Source organism: Pelobates fuscus, chromosome 9, assembly GCF_036172605.1.
Source record: "Pelobates fuscus isolate aPelFus1 chromosome 9, aPelFus1.pri, whole genome shotgun sequence".
NCBI lineage: Eukaryota > Metazoa > Chordata > Amphibia > Anura > Pelobatidae > Pelobates > Pelobates fuscus.
In genome coordinates this window covers 11,759,109-11,779,922 of record NC_086325.1, presented here as the reverse complement: position 1 = coordinate 11,779,922, position 20,814 = coordinate 11,759,109, and positions in this window count along the sequence as shown.

Sequence of the window (20,814 nt, the reverse complement as noted above, 5' to 3'; positions counted from 1 at the left end):
TGTATTGTGTCATTGCTGATTTTCTCTGTCTGCTATTATGCAACTGCCTGAGATACATTACTTATTAACAATCAGTTTTTGTAGAATTAGATGTTTCTCCTGCAAAAAACACAGCTTGTTTGGATTCTGAAAAGTAATACCAATAATGTCAGTATATAATATAATTGTGACGGGCCAGCTGGTCACCCAGCCTGGCTGTAGGACTCCCACCTCCTCTCAAAAGACTAACATCACTATTCCCGAACCCTCTAGCCCGTGCCTCCCAGCGTTCCTCTCCTCCTGACTCAGAATCACCATTTGACTTCTAGAGTCCGCTGACGGACAATGCGCTTAATTGAGGGCTACCTTGAACTCTCCTGGAACTCTAAGCTAGCAATGTCTGATCTGTGTGCTTTTTAGACAGAATGGGCACTCCAGAGAAACCTTTCCCGTGATGTATGCCATGCGGGGGAGCTTGGTGTGTATTTTTGGGGCTACTCATAAGGTAAGTTTCTGTAATTAGATAATTTTTTAATCGAGAGCTGACTCAATTATCTCCCAGACACAGAGACGCCTGGGTGGGTTTATGTTGAATACAATGGAGGCCCCATGCTCGAGGTCTGTGTATGAATTCAATGTGCCTTGACCTTATAAACCAGTTTATTTTCTCCTTTCACTAAGTCTCGGCTAGTGTTTGGGTAAGACAGTAGTACATCCTCCAGGAGAGCTTAATCACTCTGTATTAAATTAGGAGATAAATAAAAACATTAGAATGGCTGTATGCCCTAGATAGGCAATAAATTCAGAGTCAAAATAGCAAGGACACCAGAGATGCTCAAGAACGAAAATACAAGCCAAAGTCATGGAACCAGAAAATCTAAATAGTGAAATACAAAGCCGGGTCAGCAACGAGAAAAACAAAACAACTTCACAGTAAGCACTCTCAGGCAGAATAAACCACGACAGGGCAATGATCTCCAGAAAGAGGGAAGTTTAAATAGGGAGAAAAAAATCTTATTGGACAGCATCATCACCCTGCACCAAATCACACAAAGGGGTGTGACCTGGGAAGGGCAGATGATGTGTCCCAATAATATGACCTGTCACTTTAATGCCATAAAAAGCCTGCACCCACAGGGTCCTGTAATTTCCAAGGACTCCTGTAGGTGTCGCAAGGCTGCTAAAAAGTTCAGGAGGTCTTGCCAGAAGACAGATTATGCAGGTGCTGCTCTGCACGTGGTGCAACCAAGCACCGCATGGTGTTTACTGTGGCTGGGATGGCGAGGGCCCGGAGACTTCGTGGCTGGGCACAGCAACCCCTGGAAGCCGCATGTGCCGCCCGGTATACTGAGGCCGGTATACTGAGACCCAAAGGGTGGGAACCACCAGGCCGATCAGGATGGGCAGAATGGAAACAACGAACAAAAATGAGGAGCATGGAGTTTAAAAAAAAACACCCACCCAGGGTTACGTTCCTCTGGACCATAACCCTTCCAATGGACAAGGTACTGTAAACGACCCCTAGAAAAGCGGAAATCAAGAACATGTTGCACCTCGTACTCCTCCTGCCCCTGGACAAGAGATGGAGAAGAAGGAGAACGAGGCACAGAGGAATACTTATTACAGACTAGAGGCTTTAAAAGGGAGGTGTGAAAGACATTAGGGATACGAAGATTGAAAGGCAAAGTGTGACGAGAGCAATCTCGCCACATTGCATTGGAGAAGCCTGGTTGCCCGCCTGCTGCCTTTGGACTATGGCCCTGGGAGATTGGGCCCTTTAAAAAACTTATTCGGCCCAAACAGAGTGCATGTCACTCATTCTGGCCCTTTAAATACAGTGGGGTCATACGGTACTTGTCCTGTGTGAGAGGTGATACCCCAGATAGCTATGCCATGGAGCCCATTCATATAATGAAAGACTATGGGAAAGACTTTAGCTCCATGGCAATTGAACTGTATGTGTGTGGTCTGAGCGCCATTCAATAATATGCGCTCGGACCTAAGCTATCTGGGGATAGGTTGCATGTCTTTATTTTATGTAGTAAATGTAACCTTGTGTATTTTATTGTATTTTATGTCTTTTTGCAACCATGTGCTCAATGGAGTCTGCCTCTATCCCTGGATATAATTGGATTATTTTCCCATTGTCTCCAGGAGAGAGGGCTCTGTAAAACCGGTTTGAGCCAGATAGCCATGTGCCAGCCAGGGTCCAAAAGATACTTTTACTAACTTTTGAACCCCTGGTCTGATTCATGCCATTTTTTAATATGTTGTTCCCCTGAATGGATTGATTGTGAATATGTAATTTTTATGTGAATGTGATGTATGGTTTTAGAGTTATGAAAGTTGGGTAGAAAGTATATTTTAACTGTATGTGTAATTGAGTTTCCTCTCAGGATAAGGGGAGGGAATCTGTGGGATGTAACTGTGATGTGATTGGTTGTTTTATCCCTCCCTGTGGGCAGTCCTGTATTTGCAACAACTGTAATAAAAACCAGGCTGGGTGTGCCAGCACCACAGACCACTGCTTGACCCTCAACACGGAGCCTTGTCTCGTTCTTGGGGGGATTCACCGTATGCTGATAGAGACTGATTGCCAGGAGTGTAAGCCGCTTGGGAGCTTTTCCTGTTCGTCTGCTAGCAGCTATTCGTGAGGTTCCAGTTCGGGAGTTTGGAGTGCTACCTTATTCCCTTGTATGCAGTTCGGGAGTTTGGTGCATTCACTTATATCCAATTCGTGAGTTTTGTTGATTCTACAGTAGCTGTGCCTGTCTCTCAGAAAGGGGATTATCGCCTAAACAATTATAACCCCTTGTCTGCAGAAACGGTCCGTTACACAAAGCAAGAGCATAGGAGACAGGATTAATCTGTGTGCATTCAATGGGACCAATGAAACGAGGAGACAATTTCATGGAGGGGACATGGAGGTGGATATTCCGATTGGACAACCAGACTAGGTCTCCAACGTGATAAGTAGGCGCAGCCCTCCGACGCTTGTTTGCATGGTACATCTGGGAGGTGGAAGTCTTGGACAGGATGGATTTCACCCTCTCCCACATAGAAGACAGATTAGAAAGATGCTGGTCAAGAACAGACATACCAACATCAGAGAACACAGCAGGAATCATGGTGGGATGATAACCGTAAGTGACAAAAATAAGAATCACCAGAGGACTCGTGATCAGCATTGTTCCTAGAGAACTCGGCCCACAGGAGTAATCCCGACCAATTGTTCTGACCTTGTGACACGGAGCAACGTACGAACAGTTCCATAGATTGATTGTTACGTTTAGCCACACCGTTAGATTGTGGATGGTAGGCAGAGGAAAAAGCAAGTGGAATGCTCAGTTCCCGAACAGAAGTTATGCCAAAATCTGGACACAAACTGACTCCCTCGATCAGACAAAGTATGAGTAGGAATCCCATGCAACCGAATCACCTCTTTAGCAAAAATGACAGCTAATTCTGAGGAGGTAGGTAACTTAGAAGGAGGTATAAAGTGACCCATCTTGGTAAATCTGTCAACAATGGTTAGAATAGTAGTGTGCCCTTTGGATGGAGGTAAATCAACCACAAAATCCATAGAGATATGGGACCATGGCCAGTCCGGGACAGGAAGCCGGTGAAGGAGACCAGTGGGTAATTGATGAGCTACTTTGTTTTGGGAACATATTGTACACACTAGAACGTAGTCTTTTATGTCACATCTCACGAAAGGCCACCAGAAATGCCGTAAAATAGCGGAGGTGGTCTTTTTAACGCCTGAATGACCAGCCATTTTAGTGTCATGAAAGAGATGCAACAATTTCTTTTGATGAGCAGTAGAAACAAAGAGCTTGCCCAATGGCATATTAGGAGGGGCACACACACAACCACTGGACCACCAGGGCACCCCACCCTTAACACACACACAGCACCAATGACACAAAGCACCCCTCACACACAGCAGCTCTGACATACACTCAGCACCCCTCACACACCCATCACCCCTAATACACATACAGCACTCCTGACACAAAGCACCTCAGACACACACAACACCTCTGACACATACACAACACCCTTCACACTCTGCGCCCCTCACACACACACACACACACAGGACCCAGCACACACTACACCCCTTACACACACACTCTCACACACAGCACACCTCACACATACACACAGCACCCTTCACACACTTCACCCCTCACACACACATTGCACCCCTCACACACAGCACCCCTACACACAAACACATACACTGCACCACTCACTACAGTCTGTGTGTATTCAGCAGTCTGTATGTATTCAGCAGTCTGTCTGTGTATAAAGCAGCCTGTGTTTATTTAGCAGTCTGTGTGCATTCAGCAGTCTCTTTGTGTATGTTCAGCAATCTGTGTTCATTCAGCAGTCTCTTTTTGTGTTTTCAGCAGTCTGTACGTATTCAGCAGTATGTGTGTGTGTATTCAGCAGTCTGTGTGTGTCTGTGTGTGTGCATTCAGCAGTCTGTGTGTGTGTGTATTCAGCAGCCTGTGTGCATTCAGCAGTCTCCCTTTGTGTATTCAGCATTATGTATGTATTCAGCAGTTTGTATGTTTTCAGCAGTCTCTGAGTGTGTGTATTCAGCAATCTGCGTATATGTATTCAGCAGTCTATGTGTGTGTGTGTATTCAGCCATCTGTGTGTGTGTGTGTGTATTCAGTAGCCAGTGTGCATTCAACAGTCTCTCTTTGTGTACTCAGCAGTCTGCATGTATTCAGCATTTTGTATGAATTCAGCAGTCTGTATGTATTGAGCAGTCTGTATGTGTGTGTGTCTATTCAGCCGTCTGTGTGTGTGTGTATATTCAGCAGCCTGTGTGCATTCAGCAGTCTGTGTGTTAATTCAGCATTATGTGTGTATTCAGCAGTCTGTGTGTGTGTATTCAGAAGTATCTGTGTGTGTTTTAGTGTGTGTGGATTCAGTGTACTGTGTGTAAGTACTCAACAGTCTTTATGTGTGTACTCAGCAGTCTGTGTGTACTCAGCTGTCTGTATGGGTGTATTCAGCAGTCTCTGTGTGTGTATTCAGCAATTTGTGTGTATTTAGCAGTCTGTCTGTGTGTTTTTAGTGTGTGGATTCAGTGTACTGTGTGTATGTACTCAGCTGTCTGTCTCGGTATACTCAGCCGTCTGTCTGGGTGTACTCAGCCATCTCTCTCTGTGTATTCAGCAGTCTCTCTGTGTGTATTCAGCAGTCTCTCTAGGTGTTTTTTTGTGTGTGTGTGTATTTAGTGTAAAGTGTGTATGTACTCAGCAGTCTCTATGTGTGTACTCAACAGTTTGTCTGTGGGTACTCAGCAGTCTGTGTGTGTGCTCAGCCATCTGTTTGTGTGTGTGCTCAGCAGTCTGTGTGTGTACTTAACTGTCGGTGTGTGCGTGTATTCACCAGTCAGTGTGTGCGTATATTCAGCAGTCTGTGTGTGAATGTGCTCAGCAGTCTGTGACTGTATTCCATCTGTAGTGAGCTTGTGTCTGTCAGTAAGCTTGTCTGTAGTGGGCATGTGTGTGTCAGTAAGCTTGTCTGTAGTGGGCATGTGTGTGTCAGTAAGCTTGTATTTGGTGAGCTTGTGTGTGTCAGGGAACCTCTATTTATTCAGCTTGTGTGTGTGTCAGTGAGCTTGTCTGTAGTAAACTTTTGTGTGTTACTGAGCTTGTCTGTAGTGAGCCTTGTGTGTCTATACTAGTGTGTTTGTCTGTAGTAAGCTTGTGTGTGAGTCAGAATTTTGTCTGTCAGTGTGTATCAGTGAGTTTGTGTTTTGTGTCAGTGAACTTGTCTGTCTTTGAGCTTGTGTATCAGTGAGCTTGTGTGCTTACTGTATACTTGTATACTGTATCAGTAAAGAGAGAATTGCATGGAATTGAGATAGAAATTTCAAACTTTAGGTGCAGCTGAATGGGATAATTTTTCCAACTCGCCTACCTTGGACTTAAGTTTAAAATTACCATCCCAATTCCCTGTAATTTTATCTTTATTGAGTAGACCCTGATAGGCGGATATTAATTATGTGGGTTGGACAAAGTGGGTGGAGCTTTGTGACCGTGGATGTGGTACATGTAATTGATAGCTGTGCTGCAAAGTGTCCCTGGATTTTTTTTTTTCAAATGTTGGCAACTATGAATCAGGGCTAACGGTCGGTCTCTTTCTGGAATACAAAAGTACATAAATCACACAAACGGAGCATTTTTACAGTATTTTAGCCGAGGTCTATTGCAGGGGCCATAGTCCTGAGGCAAGGGGCTGGCAAGCAGGCCCCTCCAAGAACACGTGGCAGAGGCATTTCTGCCACACTCCCTTTTCTGAGTGGGGGTCCTTTCCCCTGTCCATCATGTACATGTGAACTCATGCTCATGACATATGGGGTGACGTGATGATGGCGACGTGGGGGCAACTGTCATAAGCATGGATTCTAGGCTATCATTACAGTGCTAGTGATATATAAATAATACATGTTATGCCAGAAAGGTGTTATCTTGCCGTGGTTTCTGTCTTTTCCATTTAGGTGCCCTCCTCCCCCTCCATGCCTCCCCCCCTCCTCACGTAACATAGTATGGGTTCTTTCCCCTTTTCTGCCTATTGTAAGCATGTACATTAAGTCAAGACAATTCGGGTGATGTGATGACAGATGAAGTGAGGGCAGTATCCATAAACATGCATTCTAAGCAATCAGTACAGTTGGAACTACATTGGAGCAATACAGGTCCTGCAGAAGGGGTATCAACCCGCCAGTGTTTATGTCCCTAACTGGTTTCCCGCCCCTTTACCCCCACTGTTCTTCCCTCCCACCCCCACTTTTTTTTTGTTCCTTTACTTTAATTTGTGTGATGGGTTCTCTCCCTTTCCCCTGGCCCCCTCCCCTATCTATCTTTTCATGCCTTCCCCACCCCACCCCCTTTACACTTTTTGAAATGTGCCCTGTCCCCACACTTCCCTCCCAGGCCCCTCCACTCCCCCTTCCGTGCCCATCATATTGAGTGTTAATGTTGGGTTCTACAGCTTTTGGCCAGAAAAAAATTATATTATTTCCAGCTTCTGTGGGCTTCTGCCCATCCTGGAGACTGGTGGCATAGTCGGTATTGGGGAATAGGTTTGTTAGTGCGCCCCGTGCAGCAAAAAAAAAAAGTGTAGCCAAAGTCCCCCAGCCCAAACAGTTAAAGAGCCCTCCCCATATGCAAGGTCTGAGTGGATTAAGGTCGTGTATTGTCCCCCATATACAGTACTCACTTATTGTGTTACATCCGAAACAACAAGAGGATCCCCCTGTTCCAGCAGGTATAGAGCATAGTGGTGTTCAGTGGGTCTCTACTCTTCAGGCCTGGCTTGGCCTGGGTGCCTCGCTGTGAAGCGTTGTGACTGGGGCCTACCTTGGTCCATTTCTCATACGGGCGGTTGCTGGGGTCCATAGGATTGTTGGAGGAACGAGCTTGCCAGCCAGTTGGGGACTGGAGCCGGCAGGAGTCCCATGGAGCGCATGAATCTTTGGTTAACTTTCTGGTATCAGTTAACTTTCTTACATGTGCATCTTTAAAAAAATACAATAAATAGATAGCAATAAATGAAAAAAACTTTAATCATGTTTGCTGCAAATATTGACCTAAATGGTTTCCGCTTCTGCAGTGAGCTCTCATCAGTTTACGAATATATTCAAAATCTCTCAGCCAATCATTGTGCACCCATAGCTTCTACAGAAAATCTAAGCGTCTGTTTTGTCTCTCTCACTAAGCTGCACCCATGGCATTTTTCACACACAAATGGCACAATGACGATATAATTGTTGTGATATATTTTACTGTTTTGAAACACTAATATTTGTGTTCAGCGAAGTCTCCCGAGTATAACAGTACCCCTCATGTACAGGTTTTATGGTGTTTTCAAAAGTTACAGAGTCAAATATAAGGCTTGCGTTTCAGGTTTTTCACATTAAAATTCACCAGGTTGCCTTTGAGACCGTACGGTAGCCCAGGAATAAAAATTACCACCATGATGGCATGCTATTTGCAATAGTAGACAACCCAGGGTATTGCAAATAGGGTATGTTCAGTTTTTTTTAGTAGCCACTTAGTCACAAACACTGGCCAAAATTTGCATTCAAATTAGTTTTTTGCATTTTCAAATATTAACACTAACTTTGGCCAGTGTTTGTGACCAAGTGGCTACTAAAAAAGACTGGACATACTCCATTTGCAATACCTTGGGTTGTCTTCTTTTGCAAATGATATGCCACCATGGGGGTAATTCTTATTCCTGAGCTACCATATGGTCTCAAAGGCAACGTAACCAATCTGGCAAATTTCAATGTGAAAAAACTGAAATATGTAATGTGCTATATTTGACCCTGTAACTTCCCAAATCACCATAAAACCTGTACAAAGGGGGTACTGTTTTACACGTGAGACGTCGCTGAATACAAATATGTGTATTTTATGTATTTTATTGCAGTAAAAGCAAACAGTATTTTGACATTCACAGTTAAAATGTCACGTAGAACTAAAAGAAATTAAAAAAATCTTATTTTCTCCCATTTTTTTAATATATTTTTTTCATATTAAATTATGTTTTATACCAAATATTTGATGTTAAACAAAAGCCTGGTTTCCCTTGAATGAAATGATATATAATAAGTGTGGGTGCATTTAATATGAAAGAGGTGAATTACGGTTGGACAGACATATAGCGCAAATGCCAGGTTTTGTTTACGTTTTGTTTTGATCACAACTTGTACATTTGGCTGCGGTCTTAAGGGGTTAATAAATAACCATTTTCTTTTCATTCAAAAAATAAATACAAAAATTCCAGAACATTTAAACGTGCAAGGTAGGGTGAGCACACAAAACAGGAGAAAATTGCATTTAACCCCCTGTTGTGGTTTAAATTCAGCAGACAGCAATGTTTTCTGTCAGGTATGAAGACAAGGAATGGACACAGTAGAAATACAAGCTTGGAGGACAGTACATATCATAAGTATGACAAAATACTGTTCCTCCAAGCTTGTATTTCTGCTGTGTCCATTCCTTGTCTTCATACCTGAGAGAAAACATTGCTGTCTGCTGAATTTAAACCACAACAATATGGTGTCAGAAGTGGAGAGAGTCCAAATCGGGTAAGAACATCATCTGCTTTATTTTTGTGTTCTTTGCCTTGTTTGGATTCTTTGAACAATTTTTTTATGGTTGCAGAAAAGTAATGTTTTTTTGTTTTTGTTTTGCCTTTCTTTTTGTTTTTGTTGTACTCTCAGAAGTTAAAAGGGTTTGAGTCCCCAAGTAGCTGTGCATTATAATATTTTACATAATATTATATTTTATTACAGCATACTTTATTATGTTATGGGTTAGAGTCCCATAATAAGTTGTTATTAAGTTTGGGTTAGAGTCCCATGTTAAGTATGGGTTAGAGTCCCATGTTAAGTTGTATAAGAGAAAAAATGATATTTTATGGGTTAGAGTCCCATCTTACCAGTAAGTTGTATATAGTGGGTATAGCAGTCCCACTGAGTGACCAGATTTAGTCACTATATTGGATGCACGGTTTGGACACAGTAGAATAAATCTTGTTTTTTTTATTGCAGCGCTGCATGTATAGTTGTTTTGTTTAAAAAGTGTGCATTGTTCATATATAAAGTGTTATATATTGTAAAGTGTTATCTGTGTGGAGTTGGAAATGGGCTCCAGTAATGGTAAAAATTCCCAACAAAATTCTGTAAAATTTAAATCATCTAAAGATGTCCCTAATAGTGCTGCATCACGTACTCCTCAAGTCTCAGGGTCCTCGATTAGGCCAAACTCCATGCCAGTTTGTTCAAGAAACTATTGGAGATTACTACGCTGAGCCATTTTGTACAAATTTAGTTGCATGGTCAGAAAATTGTGATACTTTAATTTGTAATCTATGGTCAAGAGAGGGTTCTTTTAGTGGTTTTAAAAAGTGGGGTCCAGGCGGAGATTCAAAATAGGATAAGAAGTATATGCATAATGTAGCTACAGGATGGTTAAAGTGTGGACAGATGGTTGTTAGTCCCTCTGCAATGGTGAGATGCACTGCAGAAAGTGTTGATGTTGGTATGAGAAATGAGAAAGTGACTAGAAAGTCTGTGGATGTTGGTGCAGGGAATAAGCATGTTGATAGTGTTTTAGTGGTGGATGAGGGTGTACTAGTTCCCAGTCACGTGTCTGCTTCTGCCTATCCTTTTGTAGTTGCTGCTGATACTGTTATAATTAAGCCTCCTTCTGGATCACCTTTGGTGTCTCTTGGGACTCAGTGTCCTGATCCGTTTAAGCTTCCAGAAGGCGCTATTAATTATTTAAAAAGAGTGACAATGGATCAACAGTTTGGAGGGGCAGATTTTCGTTTTTTTATTGTCTGTTGTTCTTAATATGCTGATATCCCACCAACAGAAATGGCTCTTAATTTGGACACCAGATATGACAGACCTGGTACTGATGTAGGTTCTGTGTATTTTGGGGCTGAGCAAGATTTTGTGTCAGAGTTTTGGATTCAGTTATTGGTTTATTTTCAAAGTTTGCAGGTCTCACAGCGTGATGCAGGATGCATCATCTTCGGATGACTCAGCTTACTGGAATATACATTCTGTTACACCTGATGCAACTTCTGGTATCCTCAAGGATCCTAAAGGTCGCATAGCAATCCCTCAAGCTTCTTCTGTGTTACTCGTCCAACAGTTCCATGGCTATGGACATGTTGGACGAAGAGGGGTATTGGCTATGCTAAAGGAAAGATTTGTTATTCTCTGGATATTCCAAGCAAAGAATGATCAAACTCAGACTGATCCAGAATGAACAATAGTGCTTGCTGCACCCTAATTATTCTTCTTTCCATGAGACTTGGTTATGCGCTAATTAATATTATTTGATCCCGAGGGGGCGTGTCCTGGACGCAGACCGGAGCAGTCGCATGTAAGCGGAGCTCCGTGCCGCGGCGGCTATTAAAGGCGGAATACCAAGCCCATCAAGCGACGATACACCACAAAACTTACCTCCAACTACTATGTCACAGACTAAAGGCAAACGAGCGGGTGAGAAGGGAGAAAAAGCAAACTTTTTCGCCGCTCGGACGACGCAGGGGAAGGCCCCAAACCAAGCTGAACATTTCCAAGATGGCGCCGAAGGAGAAGCTGAAGCAGATATAGGCGACCAGGAAAACCCACTGACACACAGCTCCCTGAAAAAGCTGCTGGAGGAGATGTCTGACAGGATAGTGGGTAAGCTGGACACTGCCATTAAAGACCTGCAAAAAGAAATACAAGATATTGGCCAGCGCACGTCGCACGCCGAAGATCAAATCGCTGACTTGGCGGAGGCCCACAATACCCTTGCGGACACGGTAGAGGCCCTGGTTGGAAGGGTGAATGACCAAGACCTAAAGATAGCCGACATGGAAGATCGGGCGCGCCGCAACAACCTGCGGATAAGAGGAGTGGCGGAAACGGTGAAAACGGAGGATCTCACCGCCCACATTACGGGCCTACTACATGAACTAGCCCCAGACCTGCCGCATGACTTACTCCTACTAGACAGAATCCACAGGACAGCCAAACCTTCATTTCTGCCCCCATCCACTCCGAGAGATATCCTGCTCAGGATGCATTATTACCATGCTAAGGAGGCGATTCTCACTGCCTGCAGAAAACAGAGGGAGATGCCACCGGCATACAAGGACATAGCCATATATGCGGACATTTCCTCTTACACACTCAAGAGGAGAAGGGACTTCAAAGAGGTAACCACCCGACTCAGAGAGAACCATTTGCCATACCGATGGGGATATCCCACCAAACTCCTGGTCATGAAAGAAGGGAAGACAACCGCCATCGGCTCCCCGGAGGAAGGCCAGAAAATCTTAAGAGACTGGAACATCGCAGCTGCGCCAACGAAGGCCCGAGAAGGAGACAGATCCAGAGTGACACAAGACTGGAAGAAGACGAAAAAAAGATAAAAGGACAATGACTGTCAGTGTGGGCGCCCTATGGTGACCTAATTCATGGACATTTAAGCTGCAAGGCTGGGTAATGTACGAAACTGCAATATACACACATTATAACACGTATACCCCTGTTAGAGTGAGAGGGTGAGAGAGGGAGGGCCGCAGGGAACGCAGGAGACGGGAAGGTGGCACGGAAACTTGCTCAGGTTCTCCCCTCCTAGCTCACTAAGGCGAGCCGGATCAACACAACATACCCACACCGCTAAGCATTAGGCACCCTAAAAACGAAAAAATAAAAATAAAAAATAAAAGCACAAGAGGAGCCACCCACACGATATTAAAGTATTCTCCCATAGCGCGAATAAGCGAGACTACACTGACATGTTAAGATTAACGAACAAATAACAAACATACAAAGGAAAACTAATTAAAAAATATGTATTAAGCAACAAGGGTCGCTACGTCCCCATGGAAGCTGCAAAGTCGCAGAGCTTTAACAAAGAGCTGGGCTTGCCCAGCATACGCATGTGGTATAGCCGCACAGGAAACTGACATTCCTGTAGGACAGGAGGCAACAAGACCTCTTCCCCCACGGCACGTCAATGCAGTGCCAAGCCGAACACACGGCACTAATTTTACTAAAGAATGTTTATGTATATACTTTGGTTAACATTATTGCTTTACTGTATGTTGTTCACAGTTATGTTTCTGTTATATATGTATTGTACCTTACCACCGAACCAGGGTCAGGGCTAGTGGGTGATTCAAGACAGGGAGTCGAGGCTAATCATGACTACATGGGCCCATTAAGAGAACCACACAGCACACAGGGGAGGACTCTGCTCAGCACGAGTAAGCTGGGAAGAGCAGAGACCCCCAAAATTATTGAATGCCACCACAGAGGTGCAGAGTACCGACCCCACGACCCACCGTGATAGTCTGTTCTTTCAATGTCAGAGGCCTAAACACCCCTGTGAAAAGACACTTGCTCACCAAAGAAGCTAGGGCCCTGGGGGCCGATATCCTTTGCCTTCAAGAAACGCACTTTAGGCACAATGACCATCCAGCAGTACTGACTAATGAATACCCAAACCAATTCCACGCCACGTCTCCAGCGAAAGTTAGAGGGGTGTCCATCCTGATTAGTAAGGCTGTCTCGTTTACGCTCCACTCTTCAGACATAGACCCAAACGGCAGATACATTATTTTAATAGGAGAGCTTAACGATGTGCTGTACACCATAGTAAACATTTACTCCCCAAACACCAATCAGCGAAATTTCCTGCACAAAATTTTGACCAAAACAAGCACTATCCAAAAGGGCATCACAGTGATTGGAGGAGACCTCAATCACATTCTAGATCCGACACTAGACACGACGCTACCGACACACAGGTCACGCCACCGCCCGCTAAATCGGCAATGTAGGGCCATAGCGAAACTCCTACATACCCATCACCTCTATGACGCTTGGAGAATCACACATCCAACAGAGAGAATGTACACTCACTACTCAGCTGTGCATAACTCATATTCGAAAATTGACGGTTTTCTAGTGGCAGGATCAGCACTCGACCAAATCATATCCAGCGACATTCAGCAAATCACATGGTCTGACCACGCACCAGTAACCCTAGAATTAAAAAACAACTATGACTTTAAACACCGCAGCCCTTGGAAAATTAATAACTCCCTGCTGAGAGACGAGAGGTTTGCAGACACACTGGCAGGTGATATCCACACGTATTTCCAACTAAATGACACTAAAGATGTCTCAGATGCTACCCTGTGGTTAGCACACAAATCAGTAGCGAGAGGCCTACTAATACGCAGAGCGGCATACGTGAAAAAACAGCGGCAAACACAACTTAGAACATGGCAAAAAGAACTTTACGAGACAAACAGATTGAACCAAACCATACCGACAGTAGAGGCAAAAACCAAGATTGCCCAACTCAATAAGCTCATACTCCAACACGCACTAGACATGGTTAACTTAAACATGCAGCGACTCAGACTGTCACATTATGTCCAGGGCAACAGAGCTAGCAAGCTATTAGCGCAACGCCTAAAAACCAGGCAGACGAATCAAAAAATATCCTACCTCATAGACCAAACGGGATCCAAAATATACACCCCTAAGGGAATCAGTGAAGTGTTCGCCACATACTACTCCTCCCTCTATAACATAAAGCACAACACACAAATGAGGCACCCGACGGACCTCAACATTAGTAAATACCTAGACAAGATTACGTTACCTAAGATCACAGCTCAACATGAAACAGCACTCACCAAACCAATTGAGGAACAAGAAATCATAGACCTGATCAAAGATCTCCCATTGGGGAAATCACCAGGGCCAGACGGGTTTGACAACCACTACTACAAGAGGTTTAGCACCATACTAGCACCCTACATGGCTAGATTGTTTACAGAGGCGGCCCTCAAGGGGGAACTTCCCAGGGAAACATTAGCAGCGCATATTGTAACACTCCCCAAACCGAACAAACCCCCAACGATGCCGCAGAACTTTAGACCTATATCCCTCCTAAACACCGATGCCAAGCTTTTCGCTAAACTATATGCCAACCGCCTGGGAAAAATATTACCGCACATCATCCACAATGATCAAGTAGGTTTTATCAAAGGGAGGCAGGGGGCAGACAACACGAGGAAGGTTCTTAACATACTCCACTACCTGAAACTCAGTAAAAGGGCAGGTCTCATGGTATCCCTTGACGCCGAGAAGGCATTTGACCGACTGCACTGGGGGTTCCTCCAACAGGTATTAGGTAGATTCGATATCCCCGAAGGGTTTGTGTCGGTGGTCAAAGCCCTCTATAGTGACCCCTCAGCGAGAGTACTTAATGCGGGATTCTTATCGCAACCGTTCCGGCTCACAAACGGAACGAGACAAGGGTGCCCCCTGTCCCCACTACTCTACGTCCTGGCGCTGGAACCGTTGGCGATAAGAATAAGGGAGAACACAGCGATTCATGGGGTGGAGATAGGGAACAAATTGTACAAGGCGAACCTATTCGCCGACGACATATTACTTACCCTCACGCAACCTAACATATCTCTGCCAAATCTACTACATGAAATAGAAACTTATGGAGGACACTCATATTACAAGCTTAACATCTCGAAAACGCAGGCAATGGGAATAGGGATACCACGGAGAGACATAGACAACTTGAAACACGCTTTCCCCTTAGATTGGAGAGACGACCACCTCACCTTCCTGGGTTTGAGAATCCCAAAGGAGCCGCAAGGCCTCCTAGAGCTCAACTATGGGAGACTGCAGAGAGAAATCAGCGACACATTAAAACAATGGGAGACTAAATATATGTCCTGGATAGGGAGACTAGCGGCGGTGAAGATGATGCTGCTGCCAAAATACCAATACCTGCTCAGAACACTGCAGATTCCACTGCCTCACATATACCTCAGAAGGCTGCAAAACACCCTCACTAGTTTCGTATGGGCACACAAAAAAGTGCGAGTAGCCACAAAGATCCTCACCAGACAGGTGTCGCAGGGAGGGTTGGGCTTGCCAGAGGTCCAAACATACTACAGAGCAGCACTGCTGTCCACAGCACTACAGGCACATACGACACAAAACCCACCACAATGGGTGGAGATGGAGTCCACATGGACTTGTCCCAAAGGCCTCAAATACCTCTTCTGGGTACCTCATGGGAGCCGCCCGGCGCTCCCTGAGATGCCCATCACAACAGACACCCTGCTGAGGATATGGGACAAAGCCATACCACAGCTGGGGTACTCCACCAAATGGACAATGGCCACTCCCTTATACAGCTTACATATAGCATACCCCAATTTTGACTACCGGGGATGGACCGAAAATGGGTGCACGCTGGTCACTCACCTGTTTAGCCATGGACACATGAAACAATTCCCTGACTTGCAAGCTGAGTTCGACCTGCCGCAGAGGTTGATATTTTCCTACCTCCAATTAAAAGGCATATTGTCGCACAACACCACCACAACCGTACCGACACTCGCGAAAAGCATAGAAAAAGCATGTACGTCTATGGACATGCCCAAAAAGCCGCTGTCGATTATGTATGCCGCTCTCAATGACTCCACAGACCAACCACAAAAAGACAATTTTAGAGAAGCCTGGCATAGGGAATTAGGCATGACACTTACAGATGAGCAATGGAAAAAGACATTCACTGCACACAAGGGTAGGTCCAGATGCGCCTCCCACCTAGAGCTCCTTCGCAAGCTGCAATATAGATGGTACCTGGTCCCGACCAGACTGGCCAATATATACCCAGGCACTTCCAGGCTCTGCTGGAGATGCTCTAAAGCAGAAGGCACTATGCTCCACATCTGGTGGGCCTGCACGGCCATCAAAGAATACTGGAGCAAGATAGAAGGGATAATAAAAGGAGCGCTACGCATAGACAATAAGCTCACTCCAGAAACAGCTTTACTATGCATGTCGCTAGATGCCCACAATAAATCACAAGCCAGCCTCATTTTCCATATACTAATGGCAGCAAACCTTTCAATAGCTAGGAAGTGGAAACAAACACAAGCACCTACTAGATCAGACGTCACCCAACAAACAACACTCAATCTGACATATGAGACTGGGACATACCAAGGGATTCACCCATCGAAACATATGATACAGGCCAAGAAAGACTGGGAAGCATACATAGAAAGGGACAAAGGGCTGAACCCCTAAGGTGATAGGGACACGCGTTATCTCCACACAAAGGGAATTATAAGGAAGAAACACAAAAAAAAAAAAAAAAAAAAAAAAAAAAAAGAGAAAAAATATAGGTAGAAGGAGGGACAAGGAAAATACTTAGGTAGGAGTAGTAGACAAACCAAAAAATCAGGAACGAGCGTCTGTATTCAGGAGATGAAGGCGAGGTTTATCGGGTCAGCGGCCCTGGAGAAAGAGAGGCGGGCTACATACCCACTATGTAAATATGTATAGCGAAGTAAGGTACTCCTTCCCCATCTCCCCCTCTCCTAAATCCCCCCCCCTTCCCCCCTTCCTTGGAGAGCACAGGAATAATCAAATGAGAGACAATCCACGCAAAAAAAATTATATGATAAGATACCAATAGCATGCATGAGTACTTTCCGTTTGTGACTTTTGAAATTGTATCACTGTACATGGATTGTCGCAATGTACGAGTCTTTTTTACCCACCCCTTCTTTCCTTCTGTATCCCAGTTTGGATTTTCGAACAAGTAAAATAAAAATTGTCAAATTGAAAAAAAAAAAAAAAAAAATATTATTTGATCCCAAAGAACAGTGATAGTAAAATATGTTATTAATATATTTCACTCTAAGCAGGCTTTATCTTCTTCATCATGGGAAACAGACAATCATTTTATTGGATCTGCAAAGAATGTATACCAAGCCCTAAAATTTAACTAATTGTTTAATAAACCTTAATTCGTCCAGGAGGGAGGGACGGTCTTATTATAGCCATGGCTCCCCGGAGATTTTCTTCAGAAATAACGGTTCTGACGTTTTTTTTCTTCCCTGAGTGCTATAATAGACAATTAATTAATTGACTGATATGTTATTCTTTCAGAATAAAAGATTGGAATGATATGGAATAATGAGCACCTTTCCCCTTGTATCCTGTGTCACACCACACAATTGATTGAGTAATGTCAGGATGCTCTATTATAACAGCTGGCCTTTGATCCTGATTTGTATCTTCTTCTTGTTTCCCCCCCCCCCCCCCCCCCCCCCCCCCTGCACTGCATATCCCGTTAACACCTTGTCTTTATGACTATTGGGAAGTGTTTGTTTAATCAAATAACACCTTTTGACCAGCTAATGCCAAATGTGCTTTAAGTTCTTTGAATATGCAATTGACAGGAGATGACTGTATTATGTAAAGACCCCTTTTGGATGTGTACAGAGATTTGTTATAAGTTCTGTGTTTTCCCCATTAAAATTAGGAGCAGTATTTTGTCATACACTTGTGTGACGGAGTACTGCCCTCCGAGCTTGTATTTCTGCTGTGTCCATTCCTTGTCTTCATACCTGAGAGAAAACATTGCTGTCTGCTGAATTTAAACCACAACACCCCCTCACTGCCAAACAGTTTGTATTTTAAAAATATTAGTAAAATGTAGCAATTTGTAAATAATAACGTATAAAACAATTCCTGCAGGTGATTGACTGGTTCCCTCTGAAAATGACCCAATCGGCGATGAAGGAATTATATTTTGTTTCTTTGCACATAATAGATTTCCTTTTGTTCTTGTTATCTGCACAACGCCAGGTGACTAGGAATCAATATTTACAACGTGTGTGAGTCAGAACCGTCATTCTCTAATAAACCTTCCTGCTACTGCAGCCGCTCCTTGTATGGAGATAAACTCCTTCTATGGAGACTGTAACCTTTTATGGAAACCAAGTCCGTTAATCTAACCATGAGCAGCAGCACCTAGTCCTGGGGCAAAGGTATGAATATTGTAACCTCCTCGCTGGTATCACGCCAATCAGCAGATGCACGCTATAAAACAGATTGTTATATTGTTATTCGATTATTTTTGTGGTTTCATATTTTCATTAAGACACATGCTACATTTAGGTCAGAATAGTGAACATTTTGCCTGATAGAGATATTCTTTCTGTGAGACGGTCTGTATGTGCTCCGTGTGAGCTCCACACAGCTTTTTACAAAAGGGAGTTATTCACTAAACAGTGATATGCAGTGAATTGGCAAGTGACTTGCAAAACCTTGGTGCTTCAAAATACACTGAACAAAATTATAAACGCAACAATTTTGTTTTTGTCCCCATTTTTCATGAGCTGATCTCAAAGATCTAAGACTTTTTCTAGGTAAACAAAAGGCCCATTTCTCTCAAATATTGTTCACAAATCTGTCTAAATCCGTGTTAGTGAGCACTTCTCCTTTGCTGAGATAATCCATCCACCTCACAGGTGTGGCATATCAAGATTAGACAGCATAATTATTGCACAGGTGTGCCTTAGGCTGGCCACAATAATATGGAGCTCATAGAAAAGAGAGACATTAGGAGAGTAGAGAGGGAAAGACGGATTTGGGCCCACAATAGGGACTGACCCACCTAAATAGGGACACTTAAGCCTTCAAGCACCCGCTCTCTGTAACTCAACATATTTTGGCTAATAACTGACAGGGGACTTCATGACCTCCACGCAGCTACCACACAAGTGGATTTTCCAATCAACTTCACTCTGACAAATCTTGGGGTATAGAGGCATGGTCGGCACGGGGTAGACAGCCACTCTCCTGCCACCACAACTCATTGCAAATCCCAGCTTGGGCCCCCGTGCCCCCCCCCTTGGAACGTCAGGGGCTATCCCTGTCCCACCAACCTGGCACACGCACTGCCATTGGCTCCTGCTGCCCACTGTAGCTCAGGCTCAGATTGTACTGAGCCCAGCTAAAGGTTGGCACAAACCGGCCATCAGTGTCTGCACCCAAGATGTCCTTACTTACAAGACTGGACCTAATATTTAACCAATTTTGGGAGAAACTGGAGTAGCGCACTATTCAGCTACTTACTATTCATGGAGGGGAGGCAGAGATGACTGGGGATATGAGGCGGAACCTGTCTTTGGCAAAGTACTTTGCCCTGGTCCCATTACTCATACCCTCCAAGGCATCGCCCACAACGCCGGAAGACCAGCCGCTGCTGGCGACAGATGAACATCATGGCCCCTACAGGGAGAAACCTGATCTCACAGAGTTCCAGAGTCTGTGGAAAATGAATGCTGACCTTACAGAAGGCCTGGGGCTGGGGAGAGGCCTTTCTCCGCCCACGACTCGCCATCACTCTCCGGTGCCTTCAAGCACCCGCTCTCATTCTGCCCAGCATGGAATTCGACTGACACTGTGACCCAAAAAAGTGTGCCCAATATAACACCCAAAGAGAAAGCAGTCAATCCCATTTAGAGGCTATTGTCCCACTAATCCACTTAAATTACATTGCTTAAATAAGGCTGCATTATAATGATTGGAATACCGGCATGCACACCACTTGCTTAGCATACTAATTTGCGGGCCCTCTGTGCAGTTTATATGCGTGGCATCATAGTCACTCTGGTATTACCACATGCTGCTAGTGACCACATCTTCTACTCCACGGGCCATACTCCCTTGTGTATCTTTATCTTTTATTTTCACTGTAAATAATCTTGTTCTGCAAAAAAAAGTTTAAGTCACCATAATCCAGTCGCCACATACTTGGCAGTGTGTGTGTCTCCTTGTTAACCTCAATGGTCTGTTCCTCAGATACCTATTAAACTGCATAAGGCGGCTATCGCAACATAAAATCAGGGTAGATATCTTAAGTGTAGTGCTAACTACCATATAACCTGTTGTGAAACATGTCTACCAGTTTTGCCTACTTTATATGCTTTCAGTGTTACTCAAACAATAGACATGTTTATCTAACCATACTATAACAACAGCTTGTTTAAATGCCATATTATTGTTCCGTACAACATGTTTTCTTTATGCTTGTGAATGCTGTTGTGGCTTATCAAGCGTCGTATTATTACTTGAACACTATAAATAAAGATTGACAAAAAAAAAATAAAAAAAAAATTCAGGGAAACCTTGTTTGAAAAACATGCATTTCTAAGTAGAGGTGCTGCCATAATGACCAAAATATATACAAAATACAGATTAAAGAAACAGTTTAAATATAAACAAATATGGGGAATCATTTCCGCCCTATGGCCATATTGTGTTAAGCCCACCACCATATCACAGTACCCCAATATCGATGGACCCGACACTAATTTTAAAATTAGAAAATAACATGCTAACTTCAATACTTACTGCTTAAACTGCTTCCAGAGTCTCTC